The sequence below is a fragment of the Moschus berezovskii genome, chromosome 16 (genome assembly GCF_049115385.1).
Source record: "Moschus berezovskii isolate FMDL1 chromosome 16, NW_MosBer_1.0, whole genome shotgun sequence".
Classification (NCBI taxonomy): domain Eukaryota; kingdom Metazoa; phylum Chordata; class Mammalia; order Artiodactyla; family Moschidae; genus Moschus; species Moschus berezovskii.
Genome location: NC_142475.1, coordinates 61,183,660 through 61,196,240, shown reverse-complemented (window position 1 = coordinate 61,196,240; position 12,581 = coordinate 61,183,660). Strand labels below are relative to the sequence as shown.

Below are 12,581 nucleotides of genomic sequence, written 5' to 3'. Positions count from 1 at the left end.
TGCAGTCCATGGGGTCGCAAAGAGTCAGATACAATTGCGTGACTGAACAGTAGGCCTCAACAATAAAAAAAAATAACCAGCACAGAGGCTTCCCTCATGGCTCAGTGGTAAAGAATCCACCTGCCAATGCAGGAGTCACGGGTTCGATCCCTGGTCCAGGAAGGTCCCACACGCTGTGCAGCAACTAAGCCCGTGTGCCACGACTACTGAGCCCACATGGTGCAAGTACTGATGCCCTCACACCTACAGCCTGTGCTGAGCGACAAGAGGAGCCACTGCAGAGAGAAGCCCGCGAGCCGCACCTGGAGTAACCCCTGCTTGTCACTGCGGAAAAGCCGACACAGCAATGAAGACCCAGCACGGCCAAAAAGAAATAAATAAAAAGTAACTATTAATTAAAAATACCCAGCACATTCCTATCAGAGGCCTGTGATCCAGCAACTCTCAGCTTTGGAGACCCTTCCTCACTCCCTCCACATACTAAGGAGCCCACCCACTCTGGATCATAAATTCTTAGAGCACGTTTTCCCCAAAGGTTCCCCTTTCTGCCCCACTGGGGTACCCTCCCTTCCCTGCACACTCACGGCCATCCATGGCTGTGTAGCTTTGCTGTGGTGAGGACGGACATCAGTTCAAAACTGCAAACAGTTCCGCATCTTTCTCTTCTAATCAGCTATAAGATGCTCTAGCCCATGGACCCTGAGTTTTCACCTTCATCTCCCAGGTGCCTGGCACACAGCGGGATATGCAGTAAAAGTGTGTGCAGGGAAGAATTTCTAAATTGAATTGGTCCTTGGTTTTTTCCTTCCCTTGTTGATCCTGCAAATAAGAACTCATTTTTCCTTCCCCTGCTGAACCTGCAAATGGAACCCACTCACTTTTGTTTAGAACCAATTATGTGCCTGGCACCGCTTTCTGTATATTAATATATGGCTTGGTTTAACACCTTTTTTAAAAAAAACCTGCAAGCTTTTTCAAAATTTCCGGAAGAGGACACTGACAATCAGAAAAGCTAAGAGAAAAGTGAAAGGCAGACTCTCCCAAGGCCGCATGAGGAATTAGGGCATGGAATTCAAGTGCAAGTCTTCAGAGGCAATGGTCGAGTGTGGGCAGTGAACACAGACCGCCTTGCTTAAAACCTCGCCACTTGTGAGGTATATGCCCTCGGGGAAATTAGTCCCTGTGTGTCTGTTCCCTCCCACATAAAATGAGGAGAAAAAGAGTACCTGTTTCACAGGGTTGTTACAAGCCTTAAACAAACTCACAGGAAAGCTGCTTAAAGCAATGTTTGACACGTATTAATGTACGATAAGGGCTTTCCAGATGGCGCTAGTGATAAAGAACCTGCCTGCAATGCAGGAGACATAAGAGACAAGGGTTTGATCCCTGGGTTGGGAAGATCCCTTGGAGGAGGAAATGGCAACCGACTCCACTATTCTTGCCTGGGAAATCCCATGAACAGAGGAGCCTGGCGGGCTACAGTCCATGGGGTAAATATTAGCTATTGTTATTGACCCCGAGTCCAGTGGTTTTCCCATTGTATCATGACAAATGCTACCACTTATATCTACCAAATCAATCCAGGCATGAGAGTGACCTGATGAAAGAACAGACCCCACAGAGATCTTGAGTTCCATCATCCTGAGGACTGTCTCAGAAAATAGCATGAAGGCAACACAAGGTACAAATTCCACCCCGCAAGGGCTCCCAGCTGCAGCTCAGCCCTCATTTGTGGGATCTGGGGGGGACCTCCCTGGGGAAAGAGACAGGAGCCATTCCGCCACCCCAGTGCCCAACTAAAGCCCATATGCCAGGGAACAGTCCCATTAGTCTGCACAAGCTTTGAGGACCCGAAATGCCTGCAGCTCTTCCCTGGAAAACCCAGTGCCCACGGTGGTGAGGAAACAAGGTGAGGCGGGCGGGGAGGGGAGTCTTCAAAACAAGGTGCAGCTGGCGGACACGGGGCCCCTTCCACCTTGAGGACAAGAAAGTCCCCGTACCCTCTGAGGCTCCCTCCTCCCACATTCATGACCTCATGCAACCCGGCAAGGAGTCGGGGTCAGGACAGAATTATCACCACCTTTAGACATGGGTGAGGAAGGGCGCTTCCAAGAAAGTAAGTGACTGCATGTAACAGTCACATTACAGTCAATATCCAGTCAATTTCCAGATTAGAACTCTGGACTTCTGAGTCTCAATTCAGTGCTCCTTTCCATTAGTCTGTCTCCCACATCGGTTATTTGTCTTTTTCAATACATACGATTCCTTTCTCTTTTCCTCTCTTTTTAAATACCTGTTGTCTTCTCTGCAGTGGGAGTTACAAAGATGAACAAGACATTTTAAGGCCCAGCTCATTCCTGCCTCCCCAAACCGCCGCTCTGCAGGGTGGACACACAGAAAGCGTTCAAAGTGCTTGCTGCTCCGAATCACATCTCTGCTACTGGTCTGATAAGGATTCTGGTTTTCTTTTCTGGAAATGGCAGTTTTTATATTTTTGTAAGTGTTCTTACTTTTCCTTGTTTGGAAAAGAAGACTCAGTGTATTAAGCTGGCTGGTCTCTGCTTGGTACCTACAGGACAGGACAGCTGAGAACCCTCCATAAGGCCACAACCCCGCAGAGGTCCCAGCCTCCTTTGAAAGTGGGCCAAAACGATTCCTCTCTCCAGTGCAGAGAAATAACAAGAAAGCGCATTCTGCCTCTGGGTCTGGATGAGGGAGAAAAAGGCTTCTGTGCAAACTCTGAGGCCCTAAGTATGGATGCAGAGCTCAAAGATACTGGGGTTAAAAGCACAGACTGGGGTTAAAAGTCTCTGGCTCAGCAGCTACCACAGCAGCGTTTCCAGGAACTAGGAAACCCTCAGAGCCTCGGCTGAAGCACAAAACCAGCTCTATAAATCCTCTTCTGCTACCCAGGAAAGACGGGATATGAACCACCATGCCCTCCAAATCGGAAGATGCAGGAAATGGGAAAATAGGCTCCTCCAGAATTAACATAACAGGGCAGTCTGAAAAAGAATATCGGTGCACTTTAAAGCAAAGATATGAAATAAGAGTGAAGAATTCTCATGGAAGTATAAGACCCAAGGATTCAAAGCCAATGGATTAGAAAGAGAACTAGAGGGAATTTCCAGAAGTAAAATGGAGAGTTGTCAGAAATAAAAACGCAATGACGAGAAAACTGAACAAACATAGCGACACAGAAGCCAAGGCACTTGATTCCGCCTCCCTGCCCAGTGCCTGCCCTTGGCCTGTGCCCAGCACAAGGGGACAAGAGGAATGGCCAGAGCCCCCACCCATGCCCCTCAAGATGCTCAGTCTGAAGGGGAGGTAACCACACCAGCAAGCATATTTCCATGCAGGACGGCTGTGATGATGCTTGCATTTCTGCACTCCTCGTGCGGGATGCTTTTCCTCCATGATTCCGGTTCAGTACATAAAAGTGTGAGGACGCCAGGAAGGTGGGGTCCGCAGCAGACCCCAGCATCTTCTGGCTTCCTCTGGGCCATCCTGAATTAAGGTCACAGTCACCATGGAACGTGGAGCCCTCTCCTATTTCCCCCCTTCAGTTTGAAAAAATCCTATTTGGAAATGTCAATAAGAATAGTACAAGGAACACATATGCCCTTTACCCACCTTCACTGATGGTTAATATTTTACTCCCCTTGCTTTTTTTTCCTTTTTATTTTCTCCCATGTAATTTTTATGTACTCAGAAAATACATATAATTATTTTCTGAACCATTTGAGGGCAAGTTGCCTATGCTGCTACTGCTAAGTCACTTCAGTCGTGTCCGACTCTGTGTGACCCCATAGACGGAAGCCCACCAGGCTCCCCCGTCCCTGGGATTCTCCAGGCAAGAACACCGGAGCGGGCTGCCATTTCCTTCTCCAATGTGTGAAAATGAAAAGTGAAAGTGAAGTCACTCAGTCGTGTCCGACCCTTAGCGACCCCACGGACTGCAGCCTACCAGGCTCCTCCATCCATGGGATTTTCTAGGCAAGAGTACTGGAGTGGCTTGCCATTGCCTTCTCCATATAGTTGCCTATATGATGGTCTTTTAATGGAGTGCCTTTCTGCATTTCTGATGGACTAGGCGGTTGGAATTAGCAGATGCAAACTGGTAGATACAGAATGGATAAACAATAAAGTCCTACTGTATAGCACAGGGAACTGCATTCAATATCCTGTGATAAACCAAAATGGAAAAGAATATGAAAAATGATATATATATATGTATAACTGAGTCAGAAATTTAACACAACGTTTTAAAGCAATTATATTTCAATAAGAAATATGATTTGTATTTTAATTTTTTAACAAAAGAAGACTGTAGCTGTAAGAGGGACAAATGGTCTATTTCGTTTTATTAATTTTTATTGCAGTACAGTTGCTTTAAAATGTTGTGTTAAGATTCTACTGCATAGGAAAATGAATCAGCCACACTTATAAATATATATCCCCTCCCTTTTAGATTTCCCTCTCGTTTAGATATCCCTCCCACTCAAAAGGATAATTATTTCATTACAAAGCTACAATGGAACAGGCACCCAGTATCATGCCATAGGCAAGAGTTTTATAAAGGTAGACAGATGCCTTACTGGAAAAACGCATGCTGAGTCTTGATGAGAGAAAGACGAGCCATTCCCCAGAAACCACAAACAGGCTGGACCCTCTCCTTCTTGTCCTGCCCACGGATGCCTGGTGTGGGCCTGATTCTTGGGAAGCCCTGCGACATCTGGGGGACGCACTGACAGTCACGCTTCTTACTCCAAGTCTAACCAGACTTCCACCTGGTATCCCTCCGTTGGAGAGACACTGCTTGCTCATTTCTGTTTTTCTAACGCTGTGCACTTTCGCATTTCCTGACTTAGACCGGTAGAGGAAGGGGAAGCGCCAAAAATACTACAAGACTGGCTAGTTGGTGGCACTTCCAAGGGATGGGGGTCGGCAGGGGAAGCGCGGGCAGTGAGGGACCTCAGTCTCCCTGCACTCGGCACGCTGCTGGCTGGCAGAGCTGATGAGGCCCCCTGGCACTTAAGGTCTCTGGACACCGTCTGTTTCCAGGGAGTAGCTGGGACAAGAGCCCATTTTCTCCCAAATAACAGGGAAGATGTTCGCAATCTGGTCTTAATCAGCCCCTCGCAGCGACAAGGCTACACGTCCCATCATGGTGCATTGCCTTTACTCTCGGAAGATGGGGTCGCCTGCCACACGTCACGAGGAGGCTGGGCCTTGGGATTCCTTTTCCCCCTTTGGTTCAGATGGATTTGTCCTGATCACACCGCACGCCCTCTCCTGACTTCTCTTAAGGCCAATGGCCTGCTTTGGGAACAGGAATGGTTGAGGCTGGGGACGGTAACCATAAATCAGGAACTGAGGTTTTAACGGTACAATAGACACACATGTTGGGGTTCCTGCCGTCACGGGAGATCAACCCCAGCCAATTTTAAAGAGAGGACCGACCCCCACTCAGTCTCCACTTCTTCCTGGGAGAGGATGCAGGGTAGGGGGGCTAGAGGAGGGTGTTTATGGGTTGGTCAGTTTTACTGATTCGTGAGGTGGGGTAAAAAAAAAAAGTGAGTGTCCTGAGTTGAAAGTGAACAATCTGGCCTACAGCCCGAAGGATGCACAGTGAAATGAATCCTCAACTCTGACTCCCCAGGTAAAGCTGGGCATCAATAAGACCTTGAATGGAGGAATGAATTAATCTCAATGAGAGAGTGAATACTTGGAAGGGCAGTGAGGATACAAGTAGAGACTGACTTCCATCCAGGTACACTACCTCCAGGAAGATGTCCCTGGCTTCCCCTCCCTCACTGGGTTACGGGCCTTGCCCCACAGTCCCCATAACATCTTCCCCTACCAGCCTGCGAAGATGTCCACATCCAAATCCCCAGGAACTGTGAATGTGTTAGGCTACACGGGTCACCAGTAATGTGGAACTAAGGTGAAGATGGAAATAAGGTTACTAATCAGCTGACCTTAAAATAGTGAAATTATTCTAGGGCTTCCCAGGTAGCTCAGCAGGAAAGAATCTCCCTGCAAAGAAGGAGACCTGGGTTTGATCCCTGGGTGGGGAAAATCCCCTGGAGGAGGAATGGTAACCCATTCCATTATTCTTGCCTGGAAAAGTCTATGGACACAGGAGCATTGTGGGTTACAGTCCTTGGGGTTGCAAAGAGTTGGACACAACTAAACGACTAACACTTTCATTCCTGATTATACAGGATGTAATCAAAAGGGTCCTCAAAAGTGGAAAAGAAGAAAGAACCAGAGAGATGGCAGCATGAGAAAGACGAGGACCAACATTGCTGGCTTTGAAGATGGAGGAAAGGGGCAGGAGCCAAGGAATGCAGAAAGCCTCTAGAAAGTGGAAAAGGCGAGGGAATAGATCATTCTCTAGAGCCTCCAGAAAAAAAAAAAAAAAACAGAGTTCTGCCCACACCTTGACGTCAGACCCATTTCAGACTTCTGACCTCCAGCAGCGAAGAATAAACTTGTGTTGTTTTAAGCCACCAAGTTTGTGGTAATTTGTTATGGCAGCAAGAAGAAACTAATACACTATTTATCATTAAATAATACATACACACGCATACACTAACATGGGCATCTCTAGTGGCTCAGACGGTGAAGAATCTGCCTGTAATTTCATTTATATGCCTCTCTCTCCGCTTCGGCTCTTCGCACCCTGTGATCCACTACTCCTGAGCCTACGTTCATCAGTTCCGCTCTGTACGTGGAGGGGCGACCGTCCCCAGCATGATGCCCCTGCCTCCCTCTGAAACCTCACCCTCACCCCCGAGCATCCTCCCCGTCGCTCCCTTACACTCTGTCCTGCTCATCGCCCCACTTTCCTCACTCCCTGGACCACATCGAGCTCTTTCGTGCAGAGAACCCTGCATACTCTGAGCTCCCTGCGAGGAATGCCCCCTCTCCAGAAACCTCTCCGCCTAGGCCAGTTTCTTCTCGATTCTTCAGTCTCCGAGAGGCCTTTCCGTGGCAAAACTGGGACCATCCCTACCCCTCATCCCCCTTCACTTCGGTCATCATTTCAATCCCTGGTGTTTCTTTAATAACAAGTACTAGCATCTTTCATTCAAGAAATTACCTTCTCCTTTGTTCTGGAATGCGAGCCCCAGGAGGGCAAGGCTGGGCCTATCTTATTCATCACTGTATTGTCAGGACTTCACCCAGTGCTTAGCATGAAGCCTTGCTGAATCGACCAATTAAAAGAGAAAGTGCAAGGCTGACCCTGAGAGATGAGGCTGGAAATAGAAGGCCTTGAACACAGGATCCTATCCATCTCTGCACTCCTGGCACCTCCCACAGGGAAGCCACTTAGCACATGTGCACGAGATGAATGAAAGAATGACTCAGGCTCCAGGTGAATCTGAAAAGTGCTGTCCTTTCTGGGCAAGGTTCCCGAAGAAGCAGCTCCCTCTCCTCCCTGGGACTTCTCAGGAGGAGGCAGACCCAGGGCACAGTGCGAATGCTCAATAAATGCTTGTGTCACTGTCACCATCACCGACATGGGGTCTCAGTCACACAGCCCACAGAAAAGACTTGCTCTGAGCCCACGCAGACATGGTGGTTGGGAGAGAAGTGGGAAGGAGATACACAGGAGGGAAAAACGAGAATGGGCACATGGGATCCAGTCAAAGACACTGAGAACTTGGAGGGAAAATACAGGAATGATGAGGTTCCCGGTGACACAGGCTCCTGTCTTTCCTCTAGACCTGCGGTCCCGAACCCTTTTGGCACCAGGGACTGGTTTTATGGAAGATAATCTTTCCACAGATCAGAGCGGGGGCGGGGGGCGGAGTTCAGAATGATTCAAGCACAGTATGGATGGTTTGGGGTCCCATGAGAATCTAATGTTGCTGCTGATCTGACAGGCAGAACTCAGGTGGTCATGCGAGCAAGGCAGAGCGGCTGTTAACACAGGTGTAAAAGCTACCCTGAAACTCACCTCCTGCTGTGGGGCCTGGCTTCTAACAGGCCACGGACAGGTACATGGCCTGGGAGGGTGCGAACACACCTGCTCTAGACTTTAGCCACCCAGGTGCAGGGTGGAGAGGCCCACAGGGAGGTGCATCCTCAGGAGGGCGAGGGAGGGTCCTATTTGCATGTACACACTCCCGTGGGGGCCTGCAAGACTGTGACTGAGTTAGCAAAATCCAGCTCACTGTGGCTGGTGAGGAGTGGGGAGGTGGAAAGAATTTCAATTTCCTTCACCAAATGGCAAGCTTTCGAAAAAGTCCTTGCTCTCCAACATTATCACATACTAAAAATGAAAAACCAGCCCTTTGGAGCTCTCACAGGGAGAAAAATAGATGGGCTGCCGAGCTCACAAGATACAGGGGGGCTGGAAGTCAAGCCTAGAGAACATCACAGAGTATATTACGTGCTAAGATACTGCCCTTTTCTGGACCTGGGAGTTTCTACTTCGTACAAAAAGAACAGAATAGAGAAAAGTCATCCCCCACAGAAGAAGCCACCCATTTGACATTTCAAATCCATTTGCGGGGGAAAAAAAAATTCATTTGGTGACTGAAGCTCCAAATCCATTTAATGACTGAATAGTAGGGTTAGGGAATTTTTTCTCTCTTATCTCAAAATAAGCAGTTTGAGGTAACTGCATATCTCAGAAATAGCAGCAATAACGGATAAAACAAAACAAGAGAAGGCACTAAAAATGATGAAAGTTACAATGCCAAGAAGATATATTTCCAAACGTTTAACGGCTGACACAGACCAGAAACTGACAGTCTAAGGAGCACTGAACAGGGAGTCTGAACCCTGGCCACCTGACTCTTCAGAAACCCCAGTCACCTCTTCTGGCTGCAGGAATGATAAGAAGGGGCTGCAACAACTGCTCTCAAACGTCCTGTTTCTTCCTAAACTGTTGAGATTTGACGCTTCCAGAAGATCTGCATCTAAGATCTAACTGTTATAAGGTGAATCTCCAACTGCAAAACGGGAAAGCCCTGGCTGCAGTCTGATGGAGAGAAAACTGGCCTTAACACTGAACTATGTTTTACAATCCCGAACGTTACTCAGCAATCCGTGCCCGGCTGTCATTCCAGGATCCAATGTGCCAAGACAACCTGACCGAGTCTACGGGCAAAAGTGGGAGAAAGTTCCTGCTCTCTCTGATTAGTGCGGGTAAAGCTGAGGTCACGCTGAGGATGGTCTGAAGTTGGCCCTCCATCCGCCTGAGCTAGTGGAAAAATTAATTATTGAAGGAAACCGCTTTAGGAATGCCCGGGAAGAACACTCGGGATGTATGAAACCGCAGAATACCAGACGCCAGCGAGTTTCTTTTTTTTTTTTCTTTGAAACTTCACGTCGCTCTCAGAAAATGCAGCAGGTCTCCAAATGGTACAAGGAGAAAAACACAAGCCACTTTCCTGGCTTCCCGGGAACAAATCCCAAGCCCCGAATGGATTTTTTTTATTTTTCTCTTTAGTTTCGTTCGCTGTAAGCCAAGTGGCCTAGGGCCTGCCTGGCAGCGTCGAGTCCCAGCCGGGGGCTGGGGGCCGGGGGCCCGGCCGGCGGCTCCAGAAACGGCGGGGAACTTTCCTCCGCCGCGCCCGAGACAATGCCGCGGTCGGCCGGGAAGGCGCCCGATCGGCGGGGCCTGGACCCCTCTCCGGGAGGGCGCGCCAGACCCCCACGGGCGGTCCCACCCTCCCCACCCCCGCGCCTCGGGGGGCGCAGACCCTCAGCCCCCCAGACGGCCGAGCCCGGCCCTGCGAAGCCCACGGCCAGCTCCCCAGCGCGAACGGAGCCGGGACCCGCCCGGCGCCCCAGTGCCGGCGCCTCTCCGCGAGGGAGCCGAGCAAGGGGGCCCCGCCGAGCCCGCCCGAGCGCCCCGCAACTCACCGGGACCGGGCGGGCCGCTGGGCATTATTCCATCGCGGGTTCGGCGGCGGCTCCCCGGCGGCGGCGCAGAAGCCCGCGCCCCGGCTCCCCTCGGCCGGCCGATCGCGGCTCTCGCAGCGGAAAGCGGGCGGCGGCGGCGGCGGCGGCGGGAGCAGCCGGCGGGGCGGGAGGCGCGGGCCGGGGGCTGCCCGAGCGCAGAAAGCCCGCCCGCGGCGGCGGCGGCGGCGGCGGCGGCGAGGCGCGGGAGCCGAGCGCGGCGCAGGAAGGGGCGGGCGACCATGTGCCGGGGGAGGAGGCCGCAGCGACGCGCGCGGCTCGGACGATCCCGCTCGGCGGCGGAGGGCGCGGGCTCAGGAAATCCAAACACTTCGACAGGAAATCGGAATCCTGACTAAGCATTCCCGGTCCGGGGGCCGCCCCGCGCCGGGGGCTCCCGCCTCGCTTAACCCTTGGCCCGCCGGCACGCAGGAGGCGGACCAGCGGGGTCTCCGACCCCCCGACTCAGGCATGCGAGCTGGGCCAGTGTCGGGCCTCCTACCTCTTCGGCCCCACACTCGTGCTGGCCTGCCTCCTCCCTGCTCACATGAAGAAGGGGTCGGATTTGTCCCGATAAAACCTTGGCCTTGGGAGGTGCCTTTCTAAGTCCCCCAACACCAGGAAAGGACCTTGGCCTCTCTCCCATCCTGCAGAGAATGAACTTGAAATCTCCTGGCCGTTTCCCCTGTTTTTCATAAAATAAATGATTTTACCTTCACTGCTTCCGAGTTGCCAATTTCCTCATGTTTTGCCCAGTGTTAGGGGAGCAGGATAGTATACAAAAGGTATGGACAGTCATAGTATGAACTTTGGACCCTGACCCGGGTTGGAATTCACGCTTTGCCTTTTTTCTAACTGGGTTACCTTGGGTAAGTCACTTAACTTCACTGAGCCTCCGATTGCTGAAATGTGAAATGAGGTGGTCATACTGCCCTCATAGGTTTGATTTGGAAACCAAATATTTAGACCGGGCCTGACACATTGTAAATGCTCAAATAAATGATTGTCTTTACTACAAGAGACATCAGAGAGGAGGGTTTTAATTGATGGAGTGTGTGCTATGCATTATCTATACCTACTTAAAAAGCCTCCAAACTTCATTTCCATCCTTATCACCTAGTGATTTTTTTTCTTCGCAGCATTTCAGAAACTGCTGTCTGCAGAGTAAAAGGTTAGCGACTAGGGCAGAATCCCTTCTGGTGAAATCTGAAACTCCGCAAACGCTACAGAATTTGGTATTTTGCTCTTAACCTGAGACTCAGGACACTTTGGGGGTTTGTTAAAAAGTCTGGAGACGTATTAGGAAGTTTGAGAAAACTGAAGTAAATCTCCATGCAGTCGGGCCTGGACTAGGTGGGCCAGTGGGAGTGATTCATTGTGGTTTCCCATGGAAATGCCACATTTGGGGTTTTTCTACCTGGAGGATGCAGCTTGGTGGTTTTGCTGTAAGTGTTTCAAATTCCTTTGAAACCCAATCTGACTTTGAAGAGGGAACAACATACCCATGAGTGAAAACCAAACTTGAAATGAGTCTGCCAGGGACTGGAAGTTGGATATCAGCTCCTCAACCCTCAAGTAAGGACCAGATATCAGTCTTAGACCCATTTTGTCTCTTTTCTGCAACTCCTTTATCAGTGGCCAAGCTCCTGGTTTGGCCCTGGGAGTCCAGGGTCCTGCCCCTGGCCCTTTGCACCTGCTTTTTCTTCTGCCTGGAAGAATCTCTGCTTGACTGTTCATGGCACTCAACTCATAGTTCAGAAGTCAAGTCCTCAAAGGGAGCTTTCCCCAATCATTGGATCTACTTGACTTTGACACTCACCTCTCCCACCTATATCTCTCCTGCACATCATGTGCCCTGTTTCATTGTTTTATAGCCCTTGAAAAAATGAACATGTTAGTCGCTCAGTCATGTACAACTCTTTGCAACCTCATGAACCGTAGCCCACCAGGCTTCTCAGTCCATGGAGTTCTCCAGGTATGAATATTGGAGTGGGTAGCCATTCTCTTCTCCAGGGGACCTTCCCAACCCAGGGACCTAACGTGAATCTCCAGCATTGCAGGCAGATTCCTTACCCTCTGAGTCACCAGGAGGCTTTCAAATGGGAAAGTCCAGTGTCATGGAAGAAGTGTCATACGCCTCTATTAATGGTTTCAGTTCAGTTCAGTTCAGTTCAGTCGCTCAGTCGTGTCCGACTCTCCGTGACCCCATGAATCACAGCACGCCAGGCCTCCCTGTCCATCACCAACTCCCGGAGTACACTCAAACCCATGTCCACAGAGTCAGTGATGCCATCCAGCCATCTCATTCTCCGTCGTCCCCTTCTCCTCCCACCCCCAACCCTTCCCAGCATCAGAGTCTTTTCCAGTGAGGTTTAGGAAAGTTAAAACTCTAAGTAATTAAGACTGTTAGACAAGTTAACTGCCATCTCATTGATACAGTCCTAGTTAATTGCACCCTCCTTTGTGCTCCTGTAGCACTTCCATTCGTTTAAAGAATGTATCACATTCTACACTTGCTGGGTGAGTCCCCTCCTAAGTTAGAAGGCAAACTCTGAGTTGGAGGGAAAGGAAAGGAGCCTGTATTTATTGACCACTTAACTCTGTGCAGGACCCCGAGCAAGGTGAATTTGAATTCATTAAAGCCATCACTAGTTAAGGGC

At 50.1% G+C, this 12,581-nt stretch overlaps 1 protein-coding gene across 3 annotated transcripts in view; it reads right to left on the bottom strand.

Annotated features, from left to right (window-relative positions):
- The window catches only part of ASAP1 (ArfGAP with SH3 domain, ankyrin repeat and PH domain 1), a 357,541-nt gene extending 347,305 nt beyond the window's left edge, over positions 1-10,236 (bottom strand). The window contains exon 1 of one of the 3 annotated variants that reach the window (XM_088844856.1): positions 9,886-10,236. The gene's annotated coding sequence lies outside the window, so the exon portion shown is untranslated. The remainder of the gene's footprint in view (positions 1-9,885) is intronic. The other 2 variants (XM_055431746.2, XM_055431745.2) reach the window with 2 other exon arrangements.
- Positions 10,237-12,581: the final 2,345 nt, after the last annotated feature.